This window comes from Oryza sativa, chromosome 12, assembly GCF_034140825.1.
Source record: "Oryza sativa Japonica Group chromosome 12, ASM3414082v1".
Classification (NCBI taxonomy): domain Eukaryota; kingdom Viridiplantae; phylum Streptophyta; class Magnoliopsida; order Poales; family Poaceae; genus Oryza; species Oryza sativa.
In genome coordinates, this window is record NC_089046.1 from 13,257,092 (window position 1) to 13,279,993 (window position 22,902).

The window sequence follows — 22,902 nt, forward strand, 5'->3', positions numbered from 1 at the left end:
CTTCATCGCGACCAAAGCCTCATTGTCTTCACACTCTGAATCCAATTCACCACGTGCCATGAAGCAAACACCGAAGATGTTCTTTCCCTTATCTTCATCTTCACTTTCTCCATCTACATCGCTTAGAGGCTCAAAAGCAGCATAGACTTGATCAAATGCCTTCTTGAGAGTCTCCTTGATCTTCTTCCCCTTGAATGTGTTCTTTGGCTTGTTCTCCTTGGTCTTCTTATCGCCATTATCTTCCTTTTTGCCTTTCCCAAGCTTAGGACAATGCGAACGAAGGTGATCAAGAGCACCACATTCAAAGCAACGATTTGGTCCACTTTTTTTCCTGTACCTAACATTATTTATAGCTCGAGAAAGCTTGTTAGTCAGCAAAACCAAGTCCTCCTCCTCAAACTGTTCGAGTTGCTCATCGGACATGGCATTAAACAATGCAAGAATAGAAGACTTCGATGAAAAAGCACCACCATCCAAAGAAGTCAAAGAAGAAACCAAAGCACTAGACTTAAAATCAACTTTACGAGCAAGAATATTCATCTCATGAGTTTTAAGTTTTGTGTAAAGCGAATCCAAAGTTAAAGTAGACATATCAACATACTCTTGAATCGATGTAACTTTCATCTCCCAAATAGACATGTCAAGACCATTCAAAAAGTGATGAGAAACCTCAGATTATATGTAATTAACATCATAAGAAGAATCAACAAATCTAATATCACTCAAAATTTTGTTAAACCTAGAAAGATAGTCATCCAAAGCTTCTCTAGGTTTCATATCAAATTTTATGTACTCATTTTTGAAAAGATCCCAACGAAGTTCTTTAATGTTATTAGTTCCTTGATGAAAATTTCTCAAAGCAATCCAAACCACATGGGCAGTTTTAAGATGAGAAACACGATCAAAATCCGAACGAGAAATTCCACTCAAAAGAATATTGCGAGCTTTGCAATTATTTTCAAATTCAGTTTTTAAGATAGCGGTATTGATTTCATCAGGAATCACATAAGGATTAGAAACTTATCTCCAAATATCAAGATCCTCAGCCTGGATATAAGATTACATCTTACTACACCAATAAGGAAAATTCGTTCCATTGAAAACATGGGGATTAGTTGTAACCTTATTAGCCATGGCAAAAACTCTAGATCGGTTAAAATCCAAAGAAGAAAACAAGGCTCTGATACCACTTGTAGGATCGAAACACCAGAACTAAGCCAACCAGAGTGGGGTGAATGGTCGGTATGCCCAAAAACCCAAATTTTTGCGGAATTAAAAATTACTCTCAAATTCGACGGATCACGGTCTGACCGAAGAATATGTGTCGGTCTGACCGCCTGAGAAACGTCGGTCTGACCAGAGTTGATCGCCCAGTCCAACCGCCTGAAGATCGGCTCTGCCTCCTGTTGCCATCGCTGGTCTGACCGCAGGTCTGTCGCCGGTCTGACCGCCGCTTTGCCGCCGGTCTGACCGCCGGTATGTTGCCGGTTAGACCGCCAAACCCGATGAAACCCAAATCAAAGAACTCTCAAAGTGGATGACAACTTTATTGCTTCTCTCTGTGTTTACAAAGTGCAACAACAGCACTCCTTACAAAAATCTCGACTAAACTCGAAACCCTAACTAAACTATCAACTCAATACTCTCAAAAGCGATACCAGGAAGCCTCACGCCCAACCTCTATTTATACATGAGGTAGACAGCCTAAAGCCACAAACCAAACTCATACTAGAAGTCCTAATCCATATAGGAAACCTTCTCGTACAAGAAACAAACTTTACATAACCAATCATACCAAATTTGGACTTCTTCCAAATTCGACTCCGCATCTTATACGCACACAATACCTCTATAGTATGCCATATGGAATCTTCACTAACCACGTGCATTGAACTCTAGCCTAAGTATCCCGCATGATATCTGACCTTTATTCTTCAGATCCTTGAACCATGATCCATGTTTTTTTTCATTATCTCAGTGAGAGCCCATAGATGTTTTATTTGAACCAATTAAAATGTGTGGGAAATAGTATTAGATATTGTTCTATAATTGCATAACAACTGATGCATATAGAAATTAAATGTTACAAAAAAATTACTTTTTGACCATGTAAAAGTTACTTTCAAGTGACATGAAAGTTACTCTAGGAAATTGATAAAATTATTTCTAAAGCTAGAAACTTTGCATTTTGTGATTGGTTTTCATTAGTTTTCATTCATTCCTTCTACAGTGAAAACAAAGCAAAAAAATTTTTTGATAATGCATGAAAAAAATGAAAAAGGAATAAAAAATCAGTACTTGAAATAGTCTTACAGAAAGTTACTTTTTGACCATGTAAAAGTTATACTTTCTTGTAACATGTAAATTACTTTTGAAATATGTTAAAATTACCTCTCAAGTCTAGAAAAAAAATCATCTTATACTTGATTGTCCCCATGAAGAAGAGAAACGCTTGTCCCTATGAAAAGTAAATTGAAAAAAAATTGTAGTTTTCTGGAAAACAAATGCTTGTCCCCATGAAAAAGACTAATGTATGTGCTAACAAGTGGAGACCACGAAAAAGAATAGCTGACGCCACCATGGTCATTTCCCTGGTTTTCATGCAGGTTCGATGGCAATGTCCATCTTTGACGTGGCAGTTAACACATGACCATGACCAGTTCATCAGTTAATCTGATCAAACAAAATGGATTTAATTACTATTCTACAAACATCACTTCAGTTAAATGAAAAACCAAAATTTATCAACTTCATACCAGACTTCACCGGAACAAGTGGGAGAGGTTCAGACCCACATCGATCACTGCATATGCAAAGTCAGCAAACTCAGGCATAAACTGGGGCCTGTAAGCCTTTATATATTGGACCCTGACGGCCTGACCCAGTCCCTACTTGTTGATTGAATTCGAACTTGACCCAATAAACCAACGAAATGCTAATATAGGAGCAGCCTAATAAATGTTAGTCTATATCATGTACAACAATCTGTTACTCCTGCTTAGTTTAGAAGAAGCCATTTGATCCATAAAGCTACATGTTCAGCTAGGTGTGTCTATCAGCATGACAAAAACTTCGGAAGTTGGAACCTTGCTTGAACTACAAAAATAGTTCTGAAAAAAGATCATGTGTGATGGGTAATGCTACCCATTTTTTATGAAATCTCACAACCTGCAACGAAACAAATCCTTACTATTTACACCCAAAAGTTAACTACCACTTAAACCTAAATTTACTTCTACAGTAAGCAAAATTATGTGGTTAAGTACATCCATTCCATTCCGCCTACAAATTAAACATCCACTCTAAAACCAGTGACCTATAAGCAGATCCACATTTTAACCACTGACCTATAATCACATCCGTTCCCCCCTAACCCAAACAAACCTTCAGTCCATGGTGCTTGTATAAAACAACTACAAGCAATAAAATCATTTTGGACACTAAAATCAGAAAAATTCATGGACCAAATTTTGACCATGGAGTTCCTCAAACTAATTCTGTGCATGCAGGAAGAAAACACATTAGAAACTATCAAGTGTGGCGCATGGGGTGAGTTCTGGGCGTATCCACGTAGGATTACTACAGTGTTTTTTTGGCGTGTTTTTATTAACAGCCGCAGAAGGGGCGGCCTCTCGCGTGGTCCACGTAGGCTAGCAATAGTGCGGGGCGGTGGAATTTTTCAAAAAAAAACCCTCCAGTTTGTGCGTAATTCGTTCTATGTCCCTCACCAACAGTACCTATGAGACAATATTTTATGTTTAAGACCTTATAAAAGGTGGATATTCTATGATAAGGAGGGAAAAATCGCGCTCTAGGACTACGTTCTAAAATGTGGAAGAATAAGGGCTTTTTCGAATAAATACGCGCACTCATCCACTCCCAGTCCCCCACTCTCCCCCCAACCCTAGCCGCCACTACCCGCGTGCCCTCCCCGCTCCCGTCTCGCCCTCCCCTCCCTCTCCCTCTCCCGCCGAAGCCGCCGAGCGCCACCTCCGCCTCCCCCTCGCGCCGCCGCCTCCACCTCCGTTGCCGTCGCGTCGCCGCCGCCTCCGCCTCTACCTCCCCCTCGCGCCGCCAGCTCCGCCTCTGCCTCCTCTTCCTTCCCCTCTGCCTCGCGTGGCCGTCGCCGAGTGCGCCACCTCTGGCTCACGCCGCCGCTGCCGTCGTCGCTGTAGAGGAGGCGGATCCGACCTCCATGTGTTTGGGGGACGCGGATCTGACTGACGCAACGTCGTCATCCGCTGTCGTCGCCATCGCCGAGCGTCACCGCTGCATCCTCCGCCACACCTCCGTCCTTCACCGCCAAAGACCGCTATGAGCGGTCGACCTGGGGTGGAGGCGTGGAGCCGGCCGCCATCGCCGCAACTTCATGGCATAGGGGACGGTTGTCCGTCGATTTGAGGAGTGAGAGGCGGCAACAGCAATAAAGAGGGGAGAGGCCTGCCGGCGGCTGTATGGTGGAGAAGCGCCGCCGCAGCCCGCATCCCCTCCTCTCGCCCCTCCCTCTCCCACCCGGGCGATTCGCAAGCCGCCGCTGCCACCGCTCTCGACCGCCATCGCTGCCGTCTCATGGGCTCCAGGAACCGCCGGCGGGGGTGATCTTGACCTCGACCTCAGCCTTGGCTGCTTCAATGGTTGCAGTGAGCTTTCTTCTCATCCCCTTATGTGTGCTTCTTCTTTTGCAATATCTCTCATTCGTGATCCAACAGTGGGGATAAGTGGAGCTCCGTCCTGGAAGGGTGGAGGCGGGAGATGCTCTGACCATCGGCGGCTGGCATCAGCATCAGATCCAGGCTGCGGTGGCGCGGATCGAACGTAGAGGCGTGATCTGATGACGGTGGTGGAGTTGCAACCAAGGTCGATGGGGATGTCGAGGGCGTTGCTGATGAAGAAGCACCCCAGTTAATGATATGGCTCGCTTCTCTGGCTCGAGGGCGTTGCGGATGAAGAAGCCCCATGCTCTGGCTCAGGCTCCGCTACGGGGTTACCATACCGTAGGTACATGAGCTCCTACAGTTTGTGGTTCTCCTCCTTCCATTATTTTCTTTGCCATTTGCTACAACAGTTTCCGGTTCCACAGATTATATTGTCAAGATGCACAGGACATAATGAATAAGTTCAGCACGCCGCAGACACGTCGTGGTCAATTCCTCATCGGAAGTATTGCTTGGTGCTTGTGTATTTTTTCCGCATAGAAATAAGATGGGATGGATTTTTTTTCTCCACAGATTATTTTATATGTTTCTAAGAATAGGAATATGAAGTGGAAAATATGGCATGTGTTCTGTATGCTAATAATCTAATAGAGTGGATCAGGTTGGTTCGAGTTTGTTTGCAAGGCAAACCAACATTACCTACATAGATGGCACCGTGATAATCATGGAATTGTTTCTTCTCCTTTTTACATGATCCTGTAAATGAAAGGAAGGTACTACTGATTTATTGGATGATCTTTCGTGACTTGCGGCTAAAATGATGGTGTAGTTTTAATCTCTGTATTCCCGTTTCATATCATAGAAAAAAAGAACTAATGTGGTTAAAAGGTGAGATATTGTATTTTTGTTGAATGTTTATAATCTCTAATAGGTTTATTTTTCTGGTTTTGAGGCTTGTGGGCCTAATATACCTTGAGACAGTGGCCCATGGCTGATAACCGGAAATGAGTCATGACTTACTGCTGGGACTTATCGAAGATCCTGTTTTGAGATAAATATGATTTCATTTCAGGTGGAAGTTCTGTTATTCTAAAGGAATCAGCATCTGCCTTCTAGAGGTGAAAAATGTATAGTCCTAATTACTAAGGCATTGTTTGATGTCTGCCCTTCTAGAGGTGGAATGTACAATCCTGGTTGCTAGGGCATAGGATGATGTTTCTTTTATTTGGCTTGTCCTGTGTTTATCTGGTTAAATGTCAAGAAATGTGCCATGTGCTATTGTCTCCCATGAAACATTGAAAGAAGAAGGGTTTATAAGGCGGCCCTATACATTAGGTCTTTAGATGTAGTATCCTTTCTTTGACAAGCTCTGATGGCCTACAAAAACCGGCTCTCACACCATTAGGTAATGTTATGTTTCCATTAATTTTACTGGGATATTGCATTACTTGGGATAATCACATGCATTTCCATGGCAATTTAAGGTCTAGCAAGAAAATAGTTTACTAAACGGACCAAGATAGAATTTCAAGTCTTACGAGTAAAAGTTGGGATGATCTGGTTTAATGCTATAATTTGTATGTACCAAATAATTCCGTAGACATCCTGAATACCTAAGTACTTTAAACATTTTCGTATGAAGAGTTGTTAGGTCTGCTAGCAGCAGTACGCTATTACTTCAAGTTAATCACTGCATGAATTTCTGTTTATGGGAATCTTGAGATTTACAATACATTTGAATGCTTACATTATATGTAGCTAAATAAACCCAACTAATGGAGGGTCAGTTCATTTATTTATCATGCAAGATTGTTAGTTTAACTATGTCAGATTTGCATAGGGTTCAGGGTTTAGGGACCTCATTAATAACCTCTACCACCATCTGAACCTAAAGATTTTGCATGCTCTGGTTGCAGCTTCAACCATTCCTTGGGTTTGCTTCTTATAATTGATGTATAATTTATTTTTGATTTGGTATTATTTTCTATAGTGACAACCTGTACTAATTACAGATCTAATATTGTGCCTCAACCTCACATGTTGAATATGTTGGCTTACGTCAGTTAGACCTCTACGTAGAAAGCATCAATGGTTGTGAGGCCTACTGATTTCTCTCTCACTCTAAGTCCGAGAAAAATATTGTCGTGTTGATGCTACTTCCAAATTTGAGCATACTAAGATGCACTGATGAACATGGTACTGTTACATTACTCTAAGATGTGATTTCAGGCTCATGGTTCTTCGTATGGTATAAGTTGCAGGTATTGAAGTGCTGGGCTGGAAATTCTCACAAATGCTAGGTATGTGGGCACTCCAGAACATGGGTTTTAGCATAGCGTCCGGATAACATTTTTCCAATGTTTATTTGCCTAAAAGTGATCTTTAATTACTTGTATAGTTTTTACCGCCCCTTGTATATTGTGTGGGTTATGATTACATCTTTTCAATTCGCATGTGTTACATGTGCTCCCTTAGAATGGTTTTTAATTTCTTGTAGTTTCTGCAGGGCTAAATCACATGTGTGCCCCTGGAAAGCATTTTCAGCTGTTTGAATCTTGCTTTTTCTCATCTTAATGAACGTCTGCATTTAATTTTTTTTTAGGCATTCATGCTTCCACACAACGGTTGTGCATTTTCCCTGACTTGTTTGATTGCAGGACACCCAGCAGCACTGCCACAACAAGTCAGCAATCAAAGTCTCCATGCGCATGTGCATGCTGGTAACCTCTACCACTATGTGCATACATAATAAATTAAATTTACTTTTGCCACTTGAAACCTATAAACACAGGCAACTATTTTTTTTCTTTTTCATTTCCAAAGGTTTGTTTCAGTGTTAACCTTGGTATTTTTTTTCCTATCAAACTATCCAAGCTGAATGAGTGCAAGGATATTTTTGAGGCTTTGTACAAATTATTTATGATCTACGCACCTACTTGAAGCCACATGTAAGAATCTTGAACTTTTTTAAACCACTCATTTAATTTTTATTTTTGGCTATAACATTGATATAACCTTTTGTTGTATAGATTGCCATTCTTGATAGTGTGACCATGAGTGGTATAGCCGAGATGTTTCCACTCCTATAACATTTTACATTGCCACTAAAAACAATGTGATTGGTCAGTTAATAGGTGCAACCTTGGATGAGAAAAATACTTTTTGGATTTTCTCCTGATCTGTTTTGTCATAATTGTCATGTTAACCTTTGAAATCTAATCTTGGGATGGAGAGTTAATGGCTTGTATGGTAGGATGTGTTGCTGCTCGTGTGCACACTACACAGTAGGTGGGGGGTGTGAAGGGGTCATATATTTTTGTCTGGTAGCTTTGCTCGTGGGCCACAAAACACCTCTTGTCATTGCTTCTGTTGATGCATATGCTACTGCAAACAGCTATGATTATGTTCAGGCTGTGATTTGTTAGTGGACAGTTGCCCCTGTCCAAACGGGTCCTCTGAATGTCCAAAATTTCTTTTACTGTTTTGTTGAGCCTTTTTATTTGTGGGATGGGATTTATATCTAGGTAATATTAACTACCACAATGTATTGGTTGCTAGCTGTTGGGGAGTATTTTTCATCTGTCAGTCAGTGGAACTCAGGTCTGCAGTAAGTTTGTTCATGATTGAGAGCATATAGCTTATATCTCACCCAGCTGCTGACTTCAGGCAGATAGAAACAATTACACTTTTTTTGTGGTATCTGTGTAACATACTGCTATCCCCTCTGTTTTTGTCTGGTAGCTTTGCTGCCCATTTTTAGATCTATCTTGCTTGTCATGTTTTCTCTACTTTATTTTTTAACAACACTTTGCAATGCGTTCCGTTTTGGCAATTATATGATATATATTTTTCTGCTTATTAATCTTAACAGGTTGAAATTAATATATTGATGTTGTATCATCACAGAGGCGGTCTTTCTTAGTCTTCAATATTTTCTTAGAGCTAAACGGTTATATTTTTTTTGGTGTCTACTTAGCAACAATGCCATCTCTTCAGTTATTGCAACTGACAGAGCATGGACACAACCTTTTGTCTTTGAGAAGGTGTGCTGTTTTAACATTATATTTCTAAATTTTAGTAAGCCGATCATTTAGTTCTTATCTCATGTTCCTTATTCTTTACAAATATCAACATGAGAGCTCTTGCAGTTGTTTCTGGTGTATTACTTGCGGGTGGAACTTTAGCGTATGCTCAGTCAGCTCGGCGCCAAAAATGTCAGGAAGAATATTCTCATAGTGATGCAAATACATAGACCACGAGTAATCAGATCATTTGTCAAAATGGTGTTGATGGTAAATTGGTAAAATCAAGGAAAAAGAAAGATGGCTCCTCCCATTGAATTCAAGTGTTGAAATATGTGATTCAAGTATTCTGATTGAATACTTAAATTCAAGTATTCAAAGGTCTTACCAACATGTTATCTGAAAGAGCACTGAATCTAAACCATAGAACTTTATCATTTGAAGGTTGTTCAAGTTACTATGAGACCTGCCAAGCAATCTGCGCTGGTGCTACAAGATTGCATATCCACATGTTTATGTAGTTCACATTTGTTTCCCAAGTGGTGAAGATATTCAAATCTATATGTCGTTACTACACAGAATTGTTCAAGTCAGTAGTGTAAAACTAGCTAATTATATTCAACCAGCTTCAATTTTCTTACCATGATCCTGGTGAAATGTTCTTAATATAACCATTGGTTCTCTATATTCTGTTATATGTGATTTTCTTTTATTAAAAGACTAGAAAAAATGCCCGTGTGTTGCAACGGTCGAAGTCTATTTTAATCTTATTATTATTGTTATATGGTTTAGTTAAGATGAAAATCACAGTGGGAGTTCGCTTTATATATTTTTAGAAAATCATGAGCTGCAGTTAGGAGTCCGGTCGTCTCAAGTTAGCATGCGAGTTTTTTTAAACAAATTTCTTATATGATTCCTTATGTTTTACCAAAAGTGAATGATTTCTAAAAGCAAACGAAGTTAAAAACCGATTTATACATGGATGATGTATCAAATATCGGTAAAAATATTTTTGATTTTTATAGTAGTAGAGATAATGCCCGAGAAGTGTAGATAGCCAATTGTGATTTTACTAGCGAAAGATAAATGTTAGTATAGCAGATAAGCCATATTTATACTAAGATTTGTTACTAAATGCACAACAGGTAGGTCCAAAGACAATTAACGTAACAAAAGGTTTAAATAACGTAACAAAAGGTTTAAAGAGTGAATTACAGAAAAATCTTATGCAGGCGGCGCGCCATTGGCGCGCCCCAGCCTCTAGTACTAATTTAACACGAACAATGCAGATCACATAGGTACTCCCTACTCATGCTACAGCAAAGTACTAATTTAGGCCAAAGTCCAACATCATGACATCCACATCCTAATTTTTGCACTAGAGAATCTCTCGACTGCTAGCTAACTGTCGACAGTCAATTTTTTAAGCAGTTGATTCCGCGTTAAGATTTGTACTTGAGATATTTTACTATCGGATCTAAACCCTTTTTTCACAAGCTAATCACATCATCGCATGTTTATGGTAGATTTGTTCAAGTTACATCTAAGTTACTTTCTACTTACATGCTATTTATATTATAGTTACACTACACTATAACTACATTCTTATTTCTATATAAATTAGATATAAAGTTGCATATATTATTTTAATACATATATATATACAAGTTGTTGTTATTATTATTATTATTATTATTATTATTATTATTATTATTATTATTATTATTATTATTATTATTATTATTATTATTATTATTATTATTATTATTATTATTATTATTATAGTATAGTTCTAGTGGAATTATATACTATAGTTAGATTTGAAAGTTTTTAAAAAAACTCGACAGCTTTTAGCTAATCCCTTTGCATTTAACAAAAAAAAGAAAAATCGCACCTCCGGTTCTCTCGGGCGTCCGCCGGACCGCCGCCCGCTCCGCACGCGACACGTGACCGCCGAATAGCATTTTCGGCTCTTGGAATAAGTTCATCTAAGGTCCCTTAACTTGTCAACGAATCCGATTTTCGTCCTTCAACACCAAAACCAGATACAACGGGTCCCTCGACTATCAAAACCGGTGCAGATTAGGTCACTCGGTGGTTTCGATGGCGGTTTTGGCTGACGTGGCGCCTACGTGGCTAATTTGACTCGGTCTCGATCTGACATGGCATTGAAGTGGCGCTTACGTGACAATTATATCTCGAAAAATAATAAAAACCACGGGCCCACATGTCAGCTAAAAAAATGGTGGGGCCCACGTGGGCCCCACATGTCATTCCCTCTCCCCTCTCGGCTCTCCCTCTTCTTCCTCACTCCCGCCGCCTCCAAGCTCCGACGACAACGGCGGCCGAAGCATGCCGGAGCACGGGCGCACGTACAAGGACGCCGCCGAGAAGGCTCGCCGCTTCCGCGTGTTGAAGGCGCCATTTTCCTTTCCTATTGATCACAGTAAATGGTCACGGGAAAACTGTGAGAAAAATTCCTTTTTGATGTCGATTCCAAGGGAAGACAATCAAGAGACAAGAACGGGGGTTGCATGAAGAAGAAACAAAACGAGCCTCCTTTCCACACAAGCTCTGTTGAAAATATAGTCATGAATCGGCATATTTTAATCCAAAATGTTAAAGCAATAATCATGACATAAGCAGTGTAGGGTGATCTTAACATAACCAGTAGCATACTATGCGCATCATGAATGTCAGGAACAGAAACATTACAGTAACTCAATAACATGCTTGAGGCATCATGAAGGTCAGGAACAGGAACATAGCGCACATGACAGTAAAGCGATAGCGCTAACAAAGGGAACAGAAGAAGGATACACCTCGAGAATGGCCCTCCACTGGATTGTGAGGCAGAATTGCCTCCGTTGATGTTGTTGTTCGCGGCACCGGCTCCTGGCGCACCACCGCCGGCTCCAGCTCCTGGCGGCGCACCACCTGTGCCATCTCCTCCAGCAGCGGCGGGGGGAACTCCAGACATGGCGAGCAGTCGTGCGATAGGCACTCCCAAAAAACCTGATCACCCGCCTACCCGGTGCAGATCTCAGGCGAATGTGGTTTCGGAGGCACGGCTCCTTCCAATCTCTCGTGCGCGCAAGAGATCAGAAGCGAGGAAGCGAGAAACAGCACTGGCACGGAGGAGGAGGAACTAACACCGGGAAAGAAGCAAGTGTCCCACACAGATCAGACTTGCGGCCTCCTTATCGCTCAGGAGAGAGAGGCAGTCGTTGGAACGTGGACGCGCTGTTGCGGAGAGAGTCGTGGGAACGTGGTTAGTGGCTGCAAAAGAATAGCGACGTGACGCATGCCGCCGCCAGCCACGCCACGCCTCGGCCTCGGCCGGCGCGCGCGCGCGCGTTTAGCATCCTGACCCTCACCTCAACCAGTCAAGAACTAAATAGGGGGCCTCCAATAACTCCCTATTTAGGTTGAGATATTCCTCGCTTAAATCCTGAGGTGGTATTATTATCCTTAACACTTATTATGGGCCTTTGAGATTTAATAGGATAAGTTGGGCCTAGCCCAATTATTCTAACAAGCTCGCGGTGGCTGGCCGCCGTCCTCTCCAGCTCGCTCCACCACCATCCAGCCAAGCGCGCTCGTCCACCATCCACGGAGGGCCGGAGCTCATCAGTGGGTTGCCGCCGCCACTGTTTCAACTAATTTTGCCTGCCTTTTGAGATTAGGAAATTAGTTCAGCTGTAAAGAAATAAAGGGGAAAACAGATGGGATAAACACGGTACACGTAGATGATAAGTAGATAAGTACGGTACAGAGGAGGGCCGCCTCTCCTCGCCCGGCTGCTGTGCGCCGCGGAGGAGGGCTCCCTGACAACAACCGCGTGGGACTCCTCCTCACTGCCCCCCTCCTCCTCCTCCTCCTCCTCCTCCTCCTCCACCTCCCACTATGACACGGCCGACGGGTCAGGCTCCCGGCGGAAGGGGTCGGGCACCTCGAGGGAGAAGCGACAACGTCGGCGGTGGCAGCGAGGCATCGGGCATCGAGCATCGGGCGCTCGGAAGCCATAGGGGATGGGAGCGAGCAGGGCTAGTGGGTCACCACCGGAGGCATGGCGGCGGATTGGGCGAGAGGTCGCCGGTGACGGCGAGGTCAATGGAGGAGGCGGTGGCATGAGCACCGACGCCCAACTCCTCTCCACCGGCCGCCGCAGTCGCCAGAGCCATGCCTCCGTCGCGAGAGAGGAGAGGGGAGAGAGAGTTGATGAGAGGGGATGGGGATTGAGGAAGAAGGGGGTTGAGAATGACATATGGGGCCCGCGTGGGCCCCACCATTTTTTATTAATTTCTGTGTGAAACTGACATGTGGGTCCCACAAGGTTTATTATTATTTTTGATTGAATTGCCACGTAAACGCCACGTCGGTACCACGTCAGATCGAGACAGAGTTAAATTAGCCACATAGGCGCCACATCAGGCAAAACCGCCGTCAAACCGCCGAGGGACCTAATCTGCACCGGTTTTGATAGTTGAGGGACCTGTAATATCTGGTTTTGTGGTTGAAGGACGAAAATCGGATTCGTTTAGGACTGAAAACGGGGCGGGTATTTCCCGACCGCCCGCCCGGCCACATTATTTCGGGTCAAATTCGGGTCGGGAATTTGGGTACCCGGACCCTTACATGGATACAGGGTTCGAATACGGGTAATTTTTTGCGGATATGAGATCGGGTTCGGGAGAGTGGTATCCGATGGATACGGATTATCCGGGAAATTACGCGGGTATTACCCGATAATCTATCCGTATATTACCCGGATAGATGGACAGCAGCCCAACAGGCAAGCGCCCAACAGGCCAACACAACAGGCAACAGCCAGCCCACATCCAAAAGGCCCACCAAACAAAGTGCCAAGCACAAACCCTAGCCTTCACTTCACAGTTCAGATCAGGGCAGAACGCAGGCAGGCAAATAGCCAGGCAGCACCGCGCCGCACGCCGCATGCGTGCATCCAGGCTCCAGCACCGCCGCCGTGCCTTCGCAGTTCGCCGACCACCAAGTGGCTACGCGGCCACGCCCACCGACCACCGGCCGCTGTCGCACGTCGCCGCGTGGGTGTGCGACAAGCCGACGACCGTCAGACTGCCGCCGCGCCGACCACCACCGCAAGGCCCCGCCTGGCCCCTTGCCTCTTTTGGCTCCTCAACGCCGAGAGCCGAAGGACGTCGCGCCACCTCGTCATCTTCTTGGGTAGTCAAGTCAACACTCAGCGACTCATCCAGCCATCCAGGTTAGCCAAAGTTTCAGTTTTTCATTGCCCTTTCTCAACATCACGTTAGAACTTGGAAGGATTTTTTTTTCTTATTTTACTTTTGCTGTTTGGCTGTAGGATTAGGATAGAATGGCTAGTGGTGATGCAAACACTAGTATGTGTTGGTTCCATACTTTGTCAACTTGGAAGAATTGCTGTTTATCTTCATTTCGCTATTTATATAATCTGCCATTTCTAGACTGTGTTTATATTTTGTCAATTTTATTTACAGGTCCATTTAAGGACAAGATAGCAATAATTCTTGATGAGCTGGATGTACAGATAGAGGATAAAGATGGTGCTAAAACTGACAATGATGAGGAGGTTAATTACATATTTATGTGTTGCATTTAAAAATATATTTTGGACCTGCAATCTTTAAATGAACAATCTGTTGGTTCCACTTTGGATTTTGAGAGAGTTAAGGAGCACCACATTGTATTAACTGAATGTTATGTTCTTTTTAGGGTCAGGCAACGAATAGTGTTTGAAGCTGAGCATGTTGCTGATTGGAGAGCTGGAGTTTTTGGTGATTGAATCTGAACATGCTGGCCTTTGGGATGACTGTATTGGTAATATGTGATCAGTAGTCATATAAGTGTATCTTTTGGCTTGATTGTATACCTTATGTGAACTACTTTGGTACTACTTAGTAGTTAGTACTATTACTTATGGAGTTATGGTGATGCTCTTAGTATTTACTAGTATGGTACTACTTATTATGGTGAACTATAGTGTACAACATTGAGTCTGAAGCTATCAAGCTATAAATGTCTACTTTTGCTACTACTTTGGTACAGTTTTGCTGATAGGCATTACGATGCCATAAGCCCCTAATATATTCATAATAGACATATAGGAAATGGCTGAATGGCTATTGTCTATGTGGTATATTTGGTTGTTGCTTTGACTTGATATCTGAATAAATATTCATAACCGATAGAGTTCGTATCCGTCTTGGTACGTATTCGTTTCGTATTTATGCCCGATATTATCCGTGCTTCTATTCGTATCCGATAATATCCGTGCCCGACCCGATTCCGATTATAAAATGTGGGTTAGGATATGGGAAGGATGAGATCCGACCGAACCCGACCCGATTTCACCCCTAGATTCGTTGACAAGTTAAGGAACATTAGATGAACTTATTCCTCGGCTCTTCTGGCGCCAACCCTGACCTCTCACAAGGCCCAACTAATCGGCCCATCTCCACGCCACTGAGCTAAGCCTGGCCCGGCCCACCCAAGGGTCCGGAATCCTCTTCCCCTCCTCACTCCTATACTCACCTCATCCCTATCGTCTTGCCTCCACCCCCCCACCCCCCACCCCCCCATCCCATTCTCGCCGCCGCCCTCATCTCGCTCCGGTAATCCTACCTGCCGGATCCGACCGATCCTCTCCAACTACAGCATCTCCATCCCCCTGTTCTTTTCTTCTGTTGATCACAGCACGCGCTGTTTTTGTTTTCCCCGCTCTCTCTGATCGCCGCAGTTTTTTCTGCCGTTGGAATCCGGATCTTCGTCGTGGTCGCGTCGCCGGTGGCCGTCGCGAGCATGTGAGTCATCTGATCCGTCCCCGTGTGGCATCATCCATTTATCTCCGCGTTACTTGGTAGTCGATCGATCGGTCTCCTCTTTGGTTGGAACGGATCGCGCGTGCTGCATGCTGTGCGACCATGCGCCTGTGTGTCGTTGGGGATTGGTTTTGGAACGATTCGGGCGCCATGATCGGCGCCGGCGGAGGACTCACTCCGTCGCGGTTGCTCCGACCAATTTTCATTGCCGTATTTCTGTCGGTGGACGTTGTGTGTCATAGGGTGTTGCATCGAATAGATGCGATATAGCCACGCGTGATTCTTGCGAGGTCGCATGGCAGAGTGCTGGATCTAGTGGTAAAGAAGTAAGAATTCTTGTGGTTCTATTCCTATCAAATTTTCTCGCCCTCCATCTATGTTTTTGTTTATGCTATGCTAATTCTGGCTGCCCCGCACTTGTCTCCCGTTCCCATGTCATTCATGAAGCCCAGCGTTGTCTATAATTGCTATTAATTTCCGTCTACATCTGCATTATGATGCTAACGCTTAAACTTCCTCTGGTACATACTTTAGCGAAGCACACCTGCAAAAACTCTCATGTGATGACACCTTCAGTACAAAGCTGATTCTGAAGGCTGAAAACATCAAATTCTGGCACTTAAAGTTCTTCTGGTACATACTTTAGCGAACCACACCTGCGAAAAGTCTTACGTGATGATACCAAAGGCTGAAAACATTGAATCCTGGCACCCGGCAGGCGGGCAACTTGAAGTGGCGCTGCTCCAGATCATGCAACGCCACCACCACGAATCCCTCCGTCAGCGCAAGCAAACTGGTAACCCCTTCGACCCCCTACTATTGATTTTGCCAAAAACCAATTTTTTTTAATGAAATTTCCACCTTTGATTTCTCTAATGACCTTTTGTTCCACGTCAACGCATACAGAGAGAGCAAAGATGGATGCTGTGAGGAGTGCGGCGCGGGTTGCAGATCTTCTCGTGGCCACGGTTGACGGCGGAGTGCAGGAGCTCTACATCAACGAGAAGCGCATAGAGCTTGAAGCCCGCGCGCTTCTTGCTACAATCGCGTGGTACAGGAAGCAGACTGACCAGTGGCTTGCTGCCACCAATGCAATCAACTGTCTTGAAGGTTCACTTACCTTCTCTTCATCTCCTTTTTAGATGCTTTTCTCCAGTTCGTAGATACTGAAGTCACAAGACCACGAAATGCATATCCTGTTATCACCAATTCTTGGAAAATGAGACGACATTGGATAGATTGCAGTTATTTAGGTGTAGTTCATTTTCCCCAAAAGTATCCATGTGTAGCACTGCTAATAAATTCAATAGTGCTAGACAATTTTTACAGCTTCCTTAGTTGATCATATGCCATTTCTTGTTGCTGAAACATCTGTTGTTTAATTATGTTATAGGAAATTGGAGATTTTGAGAACTGGATGAAGATCATGGATTTTGACTGTAAAAGTATAAATGCGGCTATCCGTAACATTCACCAATCCTAACTGTGCCGGTGACTATGGTGTTAGGAAGATTTTATCCTGTTCCTACTCAGTTTAGCACTGTTTTTTTTTCTGAGTTGTCAACTCTGTTGTATAGGACTGGTTTGGTCTACAAAATTGAAAAATTCCCAAGCTTTTTACTGGGAAGCCTCCTCGTAGGCAACAATATATTCTGTTGCAAATATTTGATCTACCTCAGAAAATAAATATTGGTTCTAAGGAGAAATCTTCATCTACTATATGCCAAACTGTATACTCTGACTATATTGTCAACTTTTTCACTTTGGTAATGAATATGATGATATATTCATGATATGATATATTACTAGCTTTTCCTCATTGCTGATATAGGCTCTTGCATATCTGCATATCAAGCACATACAGTAGGAAAATATCTAATGCCAAATAAGCATGATTGCCGCATTATTTAATTGTTATTTTAATCATCTTTTGATCATAGACCTGAACCCTAGACAATTAATATGAAATTTGTTGATTTGCATGTACTATGATTATGAGTTGTACTAGTATTTAAGGAGCTATAGTCAATGAACTGAATGTTGGCATTAAGCCAAGTAATGATCAATGCCAGCATGATAGGTCATTCTGAACAGCAGTTCTTAAACATTGTTATTACAAGTTTTTCTTTTACAGTCTCTTTAGAAGGTTGAAAGCATTTGGAGAACTTCAAATTGAAGGGAAAATTTCCATGCCTTGAGGAATTAACATTCCCGAGAACAGCAAACCATAAGCAAGGTTGGATCTGTCATGTACATCAATAAAATATCTTGATCTTAGTGCTGTTGAGGTGCCAAAACTGAAGCGTGTCTTTCTTTCTTTATTTTTTTTTACCTGAAAGCGTGTCTTTCTGATGGGCTGCAAGCAGATGCGTTCCGTACTATGGTGGGCAACTAACAAGAAACTGTAGGTGCTACGTACGCATTGGCACCAATGGAGTTTGTGATTCTTCCTCCTGCAGCCACCAGCATTATGACAGGAGGAGCAAGTACGATGCAATTGTTGTGACAGGAGATGCGAGGTTCACTAGGTGAGCACCTTCCGAGCTGATCATTCTCAGGAGCTTCTATTTAGATTTGTACATGCTGCTGCAGTTTCATGTCGCACAGTTAAAGGATCAGGAAGCAGCAGCAGGAAGAAGATGGAGACTGCAGATGATCATGAGTACTGCTACTATTACTATGAAGAACAAGCATCATCTGTTGCTGTTGGGGCCTTAACGATGGCGAACACTGGTACTAATAGTTGTATCGGTACACTATTATTGATGATGATGATTGACGGGGCTCTGTGCTGCTCATGAGGCGAGGAAACAATCCCGGCCCATGCGAAATTGTGCGTTCGGTTAAGCCCTAGCGTGGATTTTAGCCCAGCCCACCACGGGGTTTCCCTGTTCTGTAGGCCCAGGAAAAAATCACCTACTCAAGAGGAGCGGAAAAATTCCTCGAGAGGAGCGGCGGCGCAATGAACACACAGACGCGACGGCAGGGGTGGCGTGCGGCGCGACCTGGAGGCGACGGCAACGGCGACGGCATGGTTCTCTCCTCCGGCCGCCACCTTCTCTCCGGTGAGCATGCTTCCTTTTCCCCTCTCCCCTTCTCTTTCAAATTTAGGGTTAGGGTTTCCTTCTCTTCTCCCTTTCCCGTCGTCGACGCACCGTGCCGTAGGGGCCGGCTGTCTGGTCGTGCTCTGGCGCCGACGCCGACGCTGACCACGTGCTCATCTCCGGCTCCGGCTTGGGCTTGGGCTTGGGCTTGGGTAGCTTCGGCTTCGGCAGCGCCTTGTCCTTGTCCTGCTCCGGCGGTGGCATGGCCAGGACACAGGAGGGTTCTTGGATGCCGGAAAGGAGAGGAGAGGAGAGGAGGAGGAGAGGGTTCTTGGTTCTTGGCCCGTAGCCTTCAAAGTGTCGGCACCCTCCATGTCGGCTTCAGCAGCCAGTGCAGCCCCTCGTCGCTGATCTTGTTCCACGCTAGGTACAGCTCCCTCAGCGCCGTGCACCCCGACAGCCCTGCGAAATAAGGTTCAGAAAGTCAGCGCCATGATCATCGCATCTCTGCAAGACTCGTCAAAAGCCTGATGAAATCCAGATTCCAGAGTCATGTAGATGTAGTTGCAGTTCCAGGTTTGCCAAATCTGAAGGAATTCAGAGTCATGTAGTTGCAGGTGCAGTACAGAGGAGTTCCTTCTTTCTTTTACTTTCCAAAGTTGCAGGGTTCGAACTTGATTCTTCTCAAGATTGCAAAATCTGAAGAAATTCAGAGTCATGTAGATATAGTTGCAGAGTTGCAGTGCAGAGATTTTCTTTTTTATTTGCTGGTAATAAGGTGTCAAGAAAGACAGGAAGCTTAATAGCATCAAAGTGAAACTAGCATACATATATCCGTCCAGGGGCTGATCAGAAGGAGCACTGAAGTGCTAATAAGAGTTGTTTTTATTAGTCATTAGTTTATTGTGATATATATTTGATTAATCAATCAGATTTGTACTGGATTAGGATCCTCTGTGTTTATCTATAGCTATCTCTTGCTCAAACTTCAGAATGTCACGGTGTTTAGCTGATACAAGGAACAATGATGATACTTTAGTGGTGAACCTTACATATGTGAAATTTTTTTTGCATTTCTTGCTTGTACATTATTGATTGCACTAGGATCTGGATTACCTTTCGTTGGTGGATATATTAAGTAGAGATATATTCCTCTCTTTATCAGTACCCAAATTTTTGGATATATAATCTTGGATGCTGAATTTGAATTGTCAGTGATGTGTGTAAATTGTGCTTGTTTTGTAGATTGCACGTGCACCAATTAGAGTTGGAGAAGACCAACCTCCTCCTTCCTGGGACCCTGTACCCTCTCCAAGAGGTACTAGATCTATTTATTCCCTTTGCTTTAAGTTGTTTATCTATATTTTGTGATGTAAATATAAAAAATAAAAGAAGAAGTGGTGTAATGTAGACCAAAATTTCTGGATCTTCTTTCTCACCATAGATGTCATCCTGTGAGGCTGCTTTTTCATACATTGTTTTGAAGTATGTAGTGGTTTTACTGTATAAAAAGGATGTAGTGGTTTTTCATACTTTTTTTTTCTTTTAAAGAAGTGTTCCTGCCAAACAAAATAAAAAGGATATTGTGATCAGGACGATATGATTGCATACAAATATGGGTAGCAAACTACTAGGTTCAGAAAACTGTCACTGGTTCAGAGTTAATTCTGAACTGTTAAATATGTTGAAAACTAGGTGCTATGACTCAAACTAAAAATAGGTGCTATGCATGCACAGTTATAGCCAAATTTGTGGGCACAAATTTTAATTGCTACATCAAGGAAATTTGAATTTGCAACTAAAGCAAATTTGCGAGCACAGCTAGAAATAAGACAAAATACAACACGGAGATGCGTTCAATTTTTCTGATTGATGCTATGCAAGCACATATTCAGAAACATCCGGAAAGTAGATTTTGTACATTAAATCTACTTTTCTGAACTAGTTACTATTTTGCTTTCAACATACGGTTAAATTTGTATAAAAAAGCATGGAGAACATACAAGTTCTCAGATTTCTGAATTCTGAACATGCACAGAACTGAACATGCTCCGTGCTAACTAATAAAAGATCATCTTTAACTAAATTTGACAACTAAATTTGGTAAGTGCTACCGTCATGTAATGAATTGGATGCTATGAAGGGGTTTAGTCCTGTTGCACTGTGCACTCTTTAAGAAAAAGGAATCGGATCCTCTGGCTTCGGCCTTCCCTAACGTTACTCTGCAGTCACCCTGATCTGCCATCCAGCAGCAATCCAACGACTCGCTCCCAGATGCCTTGCGTGGTACTCCTGCCTCCTTGCTCGGCGCTGGCTCGGCTTGCTCACGTTTTTTTGACAGAAGTCGCTCACGGCTCCTGGGTGACGGCTCGCTTCCCCTTCCCCTGTCCTCTTCTCCTGCTTACTGCTTGCTGCGTCCGCGACGGCGGAGGCGGCAGTGGCGGGCACACGGATCCGATTCCTTCATGGTGGCGGGCGAGCTCCCGCGGGTGAGCAGGGATCGGGCAGCGGCTGGAACGAGGGAGGGCGGAGCAGCGCGCAGTAGGTCAGGGGCTGAAGGCGAGGCCGGGCGGCGGCTCCATCGGCGGCGGGCGGGCTCCCGCGGGCGAGTGGGCTAGGGCGGCTGCTGGAGCGAGGGAGGGAGGAGGCGGCGGCGCAGCTGCGCAGGCTCAGGTGCCTCGTGGCCGCGGTGGCCGACGCGCTCGCCAAGCTCAGGACGCTGACCTCTTGCCCTGTTTGCAGCAATGTACTGCTTACTGAATCATTTCAGATTGACTGCCTACGTTTTTTTGCTTCTACTTGTGACCTGTAGTTTTCTCTGCATCAAACTGTATGACTGCACTCATATTTTTGTGACTTTCTCAATCACAGGAAATGTACCGCACTCATATTTTTTTGACTTCCACCGAAGAAATGTTGCAAGAATCCTAAATTGATCAGAAGATTCAGAACTATCCCGACTTCGCAAAATTCGTCGACGGAATGGTAAACAAGGGACAGATTTTTGTTATAGATGATTCTGGACAAGATGGTGTCATGGATCAGCATCTTTAAGCAGGAGGGGCAGCTGACTTCAGACATCGTAGAATTCAGTTCTGCTTTGGTAGCTGTTCACGTTTTATGTTATGACTACACCATGATTGTAACACTAGCGTTCCCAGCTTCGTTTCATTTTTCTTTTTCGTTTGAACCTGTATACAGATTGACATTCTGTTGTAAATTTTCTTGGGATTGAATAAAAAGTAATGCTGATTGTTGCAAGTTCAGAGATGCACAAAATGATCTGTTATTTAGATGCAATTCCCAGTGTCGGGCGCAGCTCTCGCCGTTCATGCGTCCTGCTGTCTCCCCAAAACAGCGAGCAAGTCGAGCCTTGGGCAGGAGAGCCGAGCCAGCGCCGGGCAGGGTGCACCACGCGAGGCATCTGGAAGCGAGTCGTTGGATTGCTGCTGGACGGCAGATCAGGGTGACTGCAGAGTAACGTCAGGGAAGGCCGAAGTCAGAAGATGAGTGACGTCAGGGAAGGCCGAAGTCAGAGGATCCGATTCTAAGGAAAAAAAAGATCCTTATTGTTCCTCTCATTTTGCCATCAATCTTTAAATATGATTCATAACTTGAATCTTCTTAAGATTAATTTCTATAGTTTAGTGATTCTTTTGTGCTTATCTTTCTAGATCTTTTATCTGTTTGTGAGATAGGAAAGCTGATGTTTACTCATTGTGCTTTGTAGGTTCCTTGAAATCGACTGGTAGGGAAATTCCAGATAATTTATTTAATGGTAGCAATTTTCTGAAGTTCCTGAAGATTTATTGCTTCAGACAGCATGATGGGCATTATAATAGTGTCTTATGCTGCTCACCTCATTCCACTCATAAACCTGATTAGTTTATGATGTATCTGAGTTATTAAGAATGTGTTTAAACTGAGTGCTCCCACACAGTGAAATGTGTGATATTTGATACTGTGGACATCATTTTTTTTCTTTTTCTGTGCTTCTAATTTGGAACACTGTCCCGGCAAGCTTTGAAGCGTTGCTGCTCAGATTAGATGCTCATTACAGCCATTGCAAATGAAAGCTTTGACGTAATTCAGGCCTGATTACAGCCGGCTGATAGAACAAAAGCATGTCTGCTCGGAGGAGCAGCCACGGGACTTATCATATTTTGATAGCTAAAATCCCTCACTAAAATGAACATGGGGTTTAAGAGAGGGAATAGGAGAGAGCAAGGGATTCCAACTCACATAGGGATTGAGTGACATGGGAGGGATTCACTCAATCCCTCCCTAGATATATTCCACTTGGGGATTAAATCCCAAGGAACTGAACAAGGCCTTAACGGAC

At 43.6% G+C, this 22,902-nt stretch overlaps 2 long non-coding RNA genes and 1 pseudogene across 5 annotated transcripts; all 3 read left to right on the plus strand.

Annotated features, from left to right (window-relative positions):
* Positions 1–3,889: 3,889 nt before the first annotated feature.
* LOC4352071 (uncharacterized) lies at positions 3,890–9,320 on the plus strand. 3 transcript variants are annotated; one of them, XR_010738442.1, is made up of 8 exons: positions 3,890–4,640; positions 4,710–4,998; positions 5,081–5,782; positions 6,917–6,955; positions 7,313–7,375; positions 7,530–7,603; positions 8,527–8,698; positions 8,804–9,320. It is a non-coding gene; the product is annotated as an uncharacterized lncRNA (long non-coding RNA). The 3 variants fall into 3 exon arrangements; XR_010738445.1 differs by having other exon boundaries at positions 3,901–4,634; XR_010738444.1 differs by lacking the exon at positions 8,804–9,320 and having other exon boundaries at positions 3,901–4,634; positions 6,668–6,955; positions 8,527–8,753.
* Positions 9,321–14,172: 4,852 nt separating this feature from the next.
* Positions 14,173–14,679, plus strand: LOC136354504 (uncharacterized). Its single transcript, XR_010738155.1, has 2 exons — positions 14,173–14,267; positions 14,411–14,679. It is a non-coding gene; the product is annotated as an uncharacterized lncRNA (long non-coding RNA).
* A 596-nt stretch (positions 14,680–15,275) lies between these two features.
* Positions 15,276–21,821, plus strand: LOC4352072 (biogenesis of lysosome-related organelles complex 1 subunit 1-like; annotated as a pseudogene). The gene is made up of 8 exons (XR_010738492.1): positions 15,276–15,309; positions 15,435–15,498; positions 16,051–16,312; positions 16,423–16,626; positions 16,910–17,752; positions 17,856–18,581; positions 19,806–19,878; positions 21,432–21,821. The product of XR_010738492.1 is annotated as a biogenesis of lysosome-related organelles complex 1 subunit 1-like (transcript).
* The last annotated feature ends 1,081 nt before the right edge of the window (positions 21,822–22,902 follow it).